Source organism: Phacochoerus africanus, chromosome 6 (genome assembly GCF_016906955.1).
Source record: "Phacochoerus africanus isolate WHEZ1 chromosome 6, ROS_Pafr_v1, whole genome shotgun sequence".
Lineage (NCBI taxonomy): Eukaryota > Metazoa > Chordata > Mammalia > Artiodactyla > Suidae > Phacochoerus > Phacochoerus africanus.
In genome coordinates, this window is record NC_062549.1 from 69,726,162 (window position 1) to 69,738,478 (window position 12,317).

The following is a 12,317-nucleotide window of genomic DNA, read 5'->3' on the forward strand; positions in this document are numbered from 1 at the left end:
TTCAATCAGCCTGCTTTGCCTATAGATATTTTCAAGAAATGGCAGCCTGAAAGACCCAAGATGATCTCGACTTAAGGTTTGCCATGCAATGGGTATCTCTCAAGCAGTTATTCCTATCCCAAGAATGCATGCAGTAGGTGATAAGAATAGACTGATTTATGATCACTCAATATCGGAAAGGTGTAGCATTCCATTTCACAAATAGTATTCTGCTAGATTAGAAAGTACCATAAACACATTGGAGAATCCCCAGCCCAGGAACCATAAACCACTGTATTTTTTCCCTCCACATTTTAATTTAGCTATCTGTTTTGGATAACATAAATAAAAATGAGCCTGTATTTTCTTTATAAAATAAATCAGTCTTTCTACATAAGAATCGCTAGTTAGATGGAGCATTTGGGAATATATAAAACTGCATCCTTTAAAGACGTGAAAACATTTCTCAATGAGAGAGACGCTGCTCACGGTGACCTTCATGTTGAGCAGTGGGGGGTGGGGGTCAGCACTGGCCCTAAATCATTTTGATCCACAGATGAGATCAACATATTCATATTTGTTTGCCAAATGTGTATTTTAATTTAGGCTTTCCTGATTGATGCGTGTAATTTATGCTGCCCAGAACTAAGGCATCATATTTTTCTTTTTTCCTAACTAACAGGGGGAGACTTTCTTGGAAACAGATAAAGGAAAGAGTCCAGTAATTTGTAGCAATGTGACTACAGCCACACATGTCCTAGAATTAATGTTCTTCATTAGGGTGAGTAGGATCAGCTGTATGTATACATCAGGTTTTTAATTAACTCAGTCCCCACAACAGGACTCATGATTCAAACTGTTAGCATTTTTTTTCTTAAATCACAAAATAAAAAAAAAAAAATTGGGTGGCACATCTTTTTCACACGCAAAAAAAAAAAAAAGAGGAGAGAGAGATGTTCAGAGAAATGAAAGGCTCTTTGTGTTTTACTGAGAGTGCTCAGAAGACCTTTATAATCCTGTGTTAATCAGATAAAGGGGAGCTTGGCATTGAGTAATTCCAAAGAGATGCTGAAAACTCCACCATTGTGACAGTTTTCTCTCTGTATAATAGACATGATTTCAAGTTTATTTGTATTGGTGTCTTTAAACTAACATTTGGAATTTGTTAGATATTTTTAACTGCCTTGTTCTTGCAGAACTGACCTGGTGATATTTTAATAAGGCACCACCAATTTAAAGAAACTTCAATAAGGCAACATGAGGCGCTTAAGCGAGGGGTGAGGGGAGGAACTTTTTATAGCAGCTTCATTCTCTGAGATCATATTAACATAAATTTGACAGTTAATCTCCATATTGCAAAAAGGCTGCCCAGACTTATTTAATTAAACTTAGAACAAATATGTTTCTTGATTTGCCAGGTACAGCTTTTATCTTAAAATATCCACTTCCAATTATGATGCAAGACTCTGCAGGTTTAGGGCAGGAGCCTGGAGCAGGGGTGGTGAGACCAGCACAGATGGAGGGCCATGCATCTCCGGAGAGGGCCTGGCTGCTGCTAGCTGACGCCGTGCTCCTGGCACCCGTGATCTGATCCTGAAGTTATTCCACGAGAGGCAGATCGTTTGTCCAAGTTATTCCTTTGCTTGAGATTTTAAATGATAGAATTAAAATTTGATTGAGATATTTTTTCTCAAATATCTCTTAAAATGCGTTCTTTAATAAGTATTTGTTGGCAAAACCTCCAGACTATTTATTCAAAGACCCACAGAGAAATAAGCAAGGCCTTTGACATCAGGAGGCATTGAATTTATACTCTGGATCTGTTCTGTATTGAACCGCAGATGATTTAACCTTTATGAACCTCTGGTTCCACTGAGATTACCTCATAATTGTTGGTGAGGATGAAATATGCCCCATTCATTTAATAAATATTTACAGACACTTTTGTGCCAGTCCCCCTTCCAGGCCGCAGTGAACAAAGTAATATTCCTGCCTTCTCAGAGCTTACATTCTCGGGGAGGAAGCTGGAGAGAGAAGTGCATTCTATAATGTCAGGCTGTTTTAAGTTCCAGGGAGCAACAGCTCAGAATAAGAAGATGAAGGGCAGTGGCAGCGGGGAGGGGCTATTCCGATAAGGGTGGGAAAGGTCTGATAAAGTGACCTTTGCACAGAACGTATTGAAGTGAGAAAGCAAAGCCTGCGAATTATGGGGAAGAGAGGTCCAGGCAGAGGAAGACTGAGCTCTGAAGCAGCAACCAGGCCAAGAGAAGGTGCGGCTCAAGCTTAACAAATCCGACTCCAGGCTGACTTTGTTGCCTCCTTCCCCACCAGCGGCCCTCATAGAATCAGTCTGGCCTGTGAGGGGATGCCATTGAAGGATTGAAGGCAGGGGAGTGGCTGGATCTGCTTGCATTTTACAAACACTACCTAGGAGGCTCTGTGGGGCACAGACCTGTAATACCTGAGGGATGGGGGTGGGGGAGGGAAGGGGGAGGGCCAGGGGAGAACAGGAAAGACGGATGTAAGATGATTTCTCTTTTTTTAGGCAGGACTTTACAGTAGCTCGGACTGTGGTAACAGGGATGGAGAAGAGAAAAGTGGTCATTTTAGGATATATTTTGAAGGTAGAACTGATGGGATTTGCTAATGGATTAGCTCCCATTTCTCTTGGACAAACTAAACAAGTAAAGAATATATATGTTTAAGGTCACTCTACTAGAAAATAAACCAATAAAAATGCAAATGGGAGTTCCTGTCGTGGCGCAGTGGTTAACGAATCCGACTAGGAACCATGAGGTTGCGGGTTCGGTCCCTGTCCTTGCTCAGTGGGTTAACGATCCGGCGTTGCCGTGAGCTGTGGTGTAGGTTGCAGACGCGGCTCGGATCCCGCGTTGCTGTGGCTCTGGCGTAGGCCGGTGGCTACAGCTCCGATTCAACCCCTAGCCTGGGAACCTCCATATGCCGCAGGAGCGGCCCAAGAAATAGCAACAACAACAACAACAATAACAACAACAACAACAACAAAAAGACAAAAAAAATGCAAATGATTTTAGAAATGGAGCAAACAAAACAGGCAATCCTTCTCAAGAGAGGCAAGAGTAAGGTTGGATATCATACAGAGCTTGTCGCATTGTTACAGTGATGTAGAGGTGATAGCCTTAGCCTTTGTTAACTGTGAATATCCTAAGGCATAACGAAACCTCTGGAACATCCCTGCAGGGGTTCCTATGTATGCACATGCTGGTGGCAGTAATATACATGGGACCCCACACTGAACAAACAAAAGCAGCCTTCTAAGACGTGGCATGAAAAGCACATGATGGTGGAAGTTCTCTTCTCTGCTCCTTGGGTGGAAATAAGAGATCAGACCAACCCAGTGGAATTTTCATACCAATAGAGGATAATCCTTCATGTCACAAATCCCAGGAGGACTGTGTATTCTTCTTCATACCATCAAGGCCTAGTTCATGCTAGATGGCCACTTAATATTTGTTGCAATGAGCAGAAGTGAAAAATACTAGGGCTTTTCAGGAATAGCACATAAAACGACTTTCAAATACCTAGCCTCTACAAACAACATTTTGGGTTTTGCTGAGACTTGAAGTAATTGCCATTTACCAGTTACAGATACAAAATGTTTGTGGTCTTTCTATTCCTCTCAATAAAACATCCTTCTGTCATATCATAGCCTGGGCGCTTGCACAATTTGGAATTCTTGCCAATCAACTTGGATGCCTAGTTCCCACATTTCTCAGTGTGGCCAAAAGCCAGTGTAAGTGTCGCTTTGCCCACAGAATAACTTGAACCCTCCATGCCACAAATGTTTCTAGCACATGGCTTCCGTGATAATCATCCTGGTTACCTGTCAAATGTGAAGAGCAGGAGGCTGTAACCTTGAGGAGAGAAGACATACTAGAGGGAGGTGAGTGTCTTCCCTTCAAGACGTGAATGAGGTGGTCGTGAACTTGGCTGCCATACATTGCCCTGTCCTGGAAACAGACTGCTGAGTTTCAGGTTTTCTGCTCCTTATTCCCTACACAGTCCTTGTTCCATCAGCTTCTGACGCTCTTTTGTGCTGAGTGTCAAGCTCAGGAACACTCTAGCCTCCCCATTAAACAGAGCTATGGCTATGCAGTTTTCTGAGGACTTCCTAGCCTCCTTCGGAGAAACTAGGAGGAGGAAAGAGAATTTTCCCTCTTCCCTTGAATAATGTTGAGCCATTCTGTCTCGAGAATACAGAAGAGGAGAGTAGAATATATGAATCAGAACTAAATTAACTTTCTCCCTTAGGATAACATCCAAAACAATGTAAGTACTAGTTTCTCACCAACTGGTGAGATGTAAAATCAAAAGAATTGTCATACTTGGGACAAACAATACCTTTTCCTTCCATAACCTACACCCCTTTATATTTGAATAGAGTAATTTTACATGTGTTTACTTGTTTGATTAGGGTAGAGGAGATAGAAATTGTTTCTGAAAAATTTATAGCTGTAACATATGCTCATCCAGATTAAGTCACATGTCCAAGTACATATAGTATGTAATAAGCCAGGACTCTGATGAGGGTTCATACTTGTAACATCTAGTTACTAAGCTTACTGTATCAGTCAGGGTTCTCAGTAACCCCCATCGGTTTGGGCTGATTTAAGCAGAAAGTTGATTTATTGGAAGGCTCTTGGGTGGCTCTCAGAATTGCCAAGAGGTAAGAAAAATGATCCCATCTCTGTGCCCAAAATCTTTAATGAAAAAGGCTTTTGTCTCAGTCAGAAGCAGTCACACGACATGATCACTAAATATTCACTTAAATAATGCTTTGTTCAGAGAAATATTTAACTCATGGGCTAATAGCCTAACGTAATCTATTTTTTCCTTCTTTCAGTACCTCTTAGTGAATTTAAAGGCAGAGGAACACAATGATATATGTCTTTTTTCTTTAACCCCTGCATATCAGTCTACAAAAAGCAGATCTGGTACCTTGACATCCTTTGAGTCCCAGATCAACACTCACTGCCCATGTGAATTCAGATTCCTTACATTTCCTGTTTACCTGAAAGAGTTGACTGTTTATTCATTTGGGAAGTATTTATCAAAGAGCTGAGATTAATCCTGTGATAGTTGTTTGTAGACTATAAAGTTCAATGACAATTGTCATTACCACACAATGTAGTGCTTACTTATATCCTGGCACTTATTTACAGCTGTTTGATATTTGTGGTCTTTGCTCCCAGATTGCAAGATTCTTCACCATCATCCATTGTTCCTTTAATATGCAAGGAGACTGCTGGTCCATGGCAGGCTCAAACTGTGCTACACACAGCAGTCCTAAGTTGATCCACACAAAGTGAGTTCTGACTTTGACTCTCAGCTGCAAAAAGCCATCTTTTCTTTCCACTGCTTAGAGTCACCATCTGAATTAGACTGTCATTCAGGACCCTTTGTCATCTGGCTTTACTTTACCTGTCTTTTCCCCCTGGCTCTCCTTCACTGAACATCAACTTTTTCTGTCCAAATTAACTTAAAACCCCTCACCCCTGCCAATGCCCTGTGCTCTCCTGAAGCTTCTGTGCTATTTCTTTCCTATGGAAACACCCCCAACCGATTGAAGCTCCACATTTCAAAGTCCAAGCTCAAATGCTAATTTTTTTTTTTTTTTTGGTCTTTTTGCTATTTCTTTGGGCTGCTCCGAGGCATATGGAGGTTCCCAGGCTAGGGGTCTAATCGGAGCTGTAGCCACCGGCCTACGCCAGAGCCACAGCAACGCGGGATCTGAGCCGCATCTGCAACCTACACCACAGCTCACGGCAACATTGGATCGTTAACTCACTGAGCAAGGGCAGGGACTGAACCCGCAACCTCATGGTTCCTAGTCGGATTCATTAACCACTGCGCCATGACGGGAACTCCCGAATGCTAGTTTTTAAATTACTCTCAGTAGGCACAAAGTCTTTGCCTTCTGAAGAAATAGAAATGTTTGTGTCTACACTATTTTTACTGTTACAAAGTCATCACTCCTTTGATTTCTTTGTTACCTCAGGGAGATCAGCCTTGTAGGAAGTGCTGTCTCAGGAAACCAAGCGGTCCAAGACGCTTATGAGGAAGGGCAGAGTTTATTCATGCCTGGCAGTCTAGAGATTTTTAGTTCTTAAAGGTTATTGTATTTCTTACTGTGGCAAATTTTTTGATACATTATTCTTTACATTTCATAGGCAGGAAAGTTAAAAGTCATGCTGCAATAAAACCAGACATTAATGATGGAAATGGGATTAGATGCCAGGCTCCCTAGATGTGAACTTTATATCGGTCATATTCAGGTGTTGTCTACATACATGGGAAAAAAAACCCCAGAAATAGTCATAATGGCAGATAAGCTAATATCCACAGTTGATCTTGTTTGTAAGTGACTATATTTCTCCACTATTTCTTTCCTGCCCAACATGGTATGGTATGTGTTCTACCTCATCGGATTTCAGTATAGTCTTTGTGAAGGGCACAGACTCTGAGAAGCAGGTCACCTTTTATGAATGAAAAGGAGCTTTCCAGGCAGCTAAAGTGTTTTGTTATACACATACATGATAGATGATATCTGTCCCAGGGATACAGGTGAGTCCTAGGGGTAAGGTGGAATGGATCACAGAATACTTACTGGGCTTTTGCAGGCATTTTACTTGATAAAAAAGGGATTATGAATCTCCCACATTCCTGTCCCTTGTCATGGAAGACAAGGAAGACATGGGAGACATAATCCTTGATACTTAAGATTGATATAATAAGATGTTATGATACATCTCCCCTATAACTGAAGACTGTGCCTGGAAGCCCTTTTGCAAGTGAAAACTGGCTTACATATTTTCTTTGTTTAAGGACATTAGGGACTCCATTTTCAGCCATGGAAACAGATATTATCAATACAAGTAGAGGGAAAGGATTATCATGCTGGAGCTATGATGTCCTATATGTCTAGTTACCAATACTAGGGAATGTTGTCAAATATTTCTGAGAAAGCTCACCCTGTCTCCATAGGTTGATTAGATGAGCTTTCGTACATTGGAAACCTGACTACTTTCCAACAACTTGATTTCACAAATGGAAAAACAGCATCTGTTTTCCTGCAGCTTCACATATGGCGATCATTGTCGCTAAGACAGGCTGAAGCAGGTAGTCCCCGTGACGGCGCCCCTATGGAGTGCTATGGGCTCCTGGGACCAGAGAACACTGGTCTGCTGTGAGGAGCTCTGGCTCCCCAGGTGGGGGAAAGTGCATATTTAATCAACACATGCAAAGCATCCGTGTGAACAGCAAGTTACAGAAAAAATGATCAAATGCAATATTTAGAACCTCTCCATTAGCATTTGCAGTGGCTAATTTGGAGAGGTGTACATCATGCCACACTCCCCAAGCTAGAGTACTTACAAAACCCACCAGGGGCTTGCAGAGGAAAAGGAGGTGAAATGCTCATATGTATACAGGAAAGTGGGCAAGTAGGTATAAGGAGAGAATAAGACTTTGTCACAATAGCCAGCAGTGAAAAGATGAGAAAAGAGAATCTATGTTGGACAGAGGTGGGGAAGACATTTTGCCTATAAAAAGACTGAATCCCTCTGGAGCTTCATTAAGGGGTGTTTCTGTCCCTCTGGATGCACTGATTGTTTTTTAAAATCCTCAATGTATATAATGTAAATAAGATTCCCTAAATGGTGGCCCATTTGGGGGAAAAAAAGTCTTGAAATGGAACCACGAAATTTTTTTTTTCCAGGATCAATGGTTGTGTTTTGAAGGTCAAGAGATTGGCAGCAGTAGAAATTAAATTCCAAAGTCCATCCACCAGCCAGGTATACTGCAAGCAGATGCTCTTTTGCAAAAACTGCCAGGCCAGTGGCCTTAACCCTGACTTGGAAGGACAACTCAGCCAACTACAGAAAGGAAAGCCCTTAGGAACTCTGGAGCAGTTCCGAACTTCTGACTATTGCTATCAGTAAACAAATTGTTTATCAGGGGTTGCTTCTCCAGCAAATCTTTATCACAGGCTCATAAGAGATTAGAATGAGAAAATCTGAAAGTGTTCAGTTATTAAAAGAAAAGCCCAGATTTCTAACTTGCCTATACATTTTTTTTTTAGATCAACTTTATTCTGAAAAATATCCAGTGAGGCACTGGTAAATTTGGAGCATTTTGCAAGGTTAAATAGTAATCCTCTTTTGACATATGAGAATCAGGCAGATACTGGGAAAAAGTAGAAATTGAAGGCAAGTGAGAAGCATATCAGATTAAAGGCTAAAAGGAGCACACAGGCTAAAAGATGTCAAAACAAAGACAGCTGAAGCCACTATTCCTTACAGAAACTGCAAAATTAGATTCTCACATGTAGATCAAAGGAAGGACATCTGTCCGAGGCTAAGTTTTACAACTTGTAATATAGAAACTTATACACTTTAGGACTTGTACCCCTGATGTACACAATCTGGACTTAATGTGATTCTATGACCAACAGACTTCCCATGAGGGCTAGACCATTCATAAAAGGCAATTCTCAATGATCACCACCCATGAGTCTCCAACTCATGTTCTTAGATTGCAAGGGAAGTTTCTAAGCCTGGCCAGATCTGTTCTCAGATCACACCTGAGCCTCTGGTCCTGGGAGCTGTCCCTTTAGCAGGCTGGCCTCTTCATGCTAATGGCCCATGTTACTCCCAGATGTCACCCTCACTGGCCCGTGCTTGACCAGGTGATCTGCCTAAGTCTTGAGTCTTGGCCTAAGCCCATGTTGGACTTCACTGTCCTTGTAATGAGCCTGAGTTCTGACAGAACAAATCAGGAGGTAATATATGTGGATCCTGTTTGTCACTTCTCTCCTAAGCAGTGATGCAGCTTTGGGAGCTCAATTTCTTAATCTCTTGGTCTCATGCTTCTCAATTGCACAATGAGGAAACTTAGCTTGAACAGTGAAGCTCCTTAGAGACTCAGGGAGAGCATTGCTTCCATGCACTCTTTAGCCAGATTTAGCCAGGTAACATCTGGGAATTCTGTGTAAAATTTTGTTTGAAAAAAAAAGGCTTGGCCACTGAAAGAGTTTGCAAACCTCTGAACTAGAGGGTCACCAAATTCCATTTTAGATTTTGTAATTGAGCTCTCTGTCTAATCATTTAATATCATAATCAATCTTCATTTGAAAATTAAAGATCTAGCATCCTGCAGCATTGTCTGATGAAAAAGTCTGGGAACAAGGTGATTTATAAGCAACCTTAGAGCCAAGGATATACATTTTAGTATCCTGAATATATTTTTTTATCATGGAGTAAGTTGTACTGCAGTCACTTAATCCAATTTAACAAACACTTATGGAAGGCCTGTTTTATACCAACACCTTCTTATTTTGGGGGATACAAAGATGAGTTAGGAATTCTTTAACAGATCCAGTGGTTGAATGTTGGCAGGATGAATAAATGAATACACTAAAAGAAAAGGGAAACCTCAGAGCAAAATTTTTAGCAAAGCTGATGTAAGATCTATGATTGGCAACTCAATGGTGTAATGTATTTTATTATTTATCTAAATTTTGGTGAAAGTTAAAACCTAATAAGATTGACCATACTAGTTTTGCTTGAGGAAATTTTTACTTTCTTGGCTTTCTCAAATTTAGTAGAAGTCCTAAATTTTTTTTTTCCAACCCTGCAAAAGAGTAAGTTTCATCACTGAGACTGTGAAGTTGTACCTGACCCCTAACTACTCACAAAATTCATCAAGTTAAGGAGAAATTTGACATTTACAGTGTTGCTCTTAAACTCCTCCTTGAAACACCTTCTGAGCAACTGTCTGTCCAATGTCTAGTGGCCCATCCTGGTAGCTCTCACTGCATCACCAAGCAAACTCCAAAGGAAAACTTATCAGTTCCAGAAAGGCCTGTTTACTTGTTTTTCAGCCAAATGACTTCCAGAAACAGTATCATGTACAGATATTAAAGCATAGCTTCTAAAACCAAACTATTCTTCAAATGCTTGTTCTTCCCTGGTTTCCCAACTGAGAAGTATACATAAAAATAGTAGAGTCGACCCTGAGTATTCATGGGGGATTGGTTCCAGGACCTGGCGGGGATGCTCAAATCCTATAGTCAGTGCTTGGTGTCTGCAGATACTGTATCCGCCAATACGGAGGGCCGACTGTTCCTGAGAGGCTGTTTGAAGAATATAATAGCTGTAACACACTACTTAGTGTGTTATTTCACTTAAGAAAGCTCTAAAATATAAAAGATGTAATTAACAAGGACCTACTGTGAGGCCCAGGGAGGTCTACTCAATGTTCTGTAATAACCTAAAAGGGAAAAAAAGAATGGATGTATGTTTAGATATAACTGATTCACTTTGATGTACACCTAAAACTAATACAGTCTTATAAATCAACTATACTCTAATAAAATTTGAAAAAAGAGAGAGAGCTCTGAAAGCAGAAGCTACTATTATCATTACCAGAATGTTTTTTAAAAACTCAGTGAGCTCAATAGGAGGCATGATGTCTACATGGACGATTTCTCAGACCTGCCTTAGGAAACTTTCACACTGAAACGGTGGGCCCCTCTGGGTATAAGATCATCTCTCCAGAGCAGGAAATAGCAAGGGCTTGGGAGTCCATATGCTTGAGTAGAAGCCCTACTGCTACCCAACGCAAGGAGAATCACCAGAAATGCTGTAAAATGTAGGCTCCAAGACCCCACCTTAAACCTCCAGAGCCAGAATCTCTGCAGGTGGAGCTGGAGAGGTTCATACACACAGCAGGGTCTTGCCCAAATTTAGCCACCCAGGATCTGTGCACCATTTCCCTGAATCTAGTTTGTGACATGGGGCCTGTTGCCTGTCTTTTCAAAACCTGGTCCATCCCTTATAAAATGATGGTTTGCTCATTTTATAAGAGATGTTTGCTCACAAACACAGTGTGGAAATGAAATGAGACAATGCACGGAACACACCCAGCTGATGTGGCACAGAGGAAATTTTGATATGTGATGGGTATTGGGTTCTTTAAGCTTTGTCCCTGTGTAAAATTAAATTGTCAGAAAGCACAGAAAGAACTTTTGGACAACACTCATGTATGCATTGAATTCTATTAGGGGAGAAAGTACCTGGATAACCTTTTTTTTGTTTTTCCTTAACTATGAATCTTTCTTGTGGTTGGCTTCCAGGTGGGCTGGGAAGACACCCATCCTTCTGTAATAAACAAAGCACTATAACTGGTGAGGCTGAGGGTATGCTGAAATCCTTTGTTGTGCTGAGGCAGAGAAACCAAAGTTTGAGTACCATGGCCCTAAATGGACTTGTGTGCTTTCAGAGGATATCATCCAACTCCTCAGTCTTTGCTTTTATCTTCCACTTCCAGGGAACTTGGTGCCCTTTTAGAGTAACTCACTTAACCCATGTCCCTGATTCATTTCTCTCTTCTCCTCTTCTAATGTATTATAAAATTATTGATTGAAATTAAAAGTTTCTGACTGTCTTATATTTATTTTAGGAAATCAAATCATATTGATTCAATTCATTTAAATAAGAAAGAATGAACATATTCAAAATAAAGTCATAAAACGTATGGAAAATATATTCCTGTTCCTTATCTAGCAAAGCTGAAATAAGAGTAAGAAGAATCAAAACACTGATGCAAATAAATTCAGGTCAGAGCTCAACAGTTAAAGATAAATGAAACTTGTAATTTAACAATTAGGAAAAAATAAATACCTCAAATAAAAAGCTGTTGCTAAGAGAGTGAAATTACAAATAAAAGAAAAGCTAATGACTAATCAAACCAAGATTTCTTATAACTGACTACACCTAAAATTGCCAAATACATAAATAAAAATAATGATTCCTAATTACTCCTTTCTAAGTGATGTCAAGTATATAGCAACAAATAGCTGAATGATTGAATGTTTTGGTTTTCATCTGTATGTTTGGTGTCATGTAGATACTCAGTCTAAAGGGTCTCATATTAGCAAATTGAAAAGCAAAGCAGCAACTCACTGAAGAAAGGATGAAGAATTTTTAATCTTTGTTTGATAGATAAATGCCATGGAGAATTTTCAAATCAAAATTCCATTATGCACCTGTTAGTTTCATTTTTAACTCTTGGCTGTGCTTTTTGTGCACTGATGTATCTTCTTCGACACTCAATGCGTCTATCTCACTCTTATTTAAATTTTAATATTATAATGTATATATGTAAATCAAATAAACTTCACATGCAGACTTAATAACCACCCATTTATGTAGAGGTTTTTGTAAAAATGGGGTTTATTTTTTAGCAAAGCGAAATAGCAAAATAGCTCTACAATTTACTGACAACGACTGCCAAAAAAA

At 40.1% G+C, this 12,317-nt stretch overlaps 1 long non-coding RNA gene across 3 annotated transcripts in view; it reads right to left on the minus strand.

Moving 5' to 3' along the window:
• The window catches only part of LOC125129288 (uncharacterized), a 297,482-nt gene that overhangs the window by 157,688 nt on the left and 127,477 nt on the right, over positions 1–12,317 (minus strand). The window lies entirely within an intron of this gene.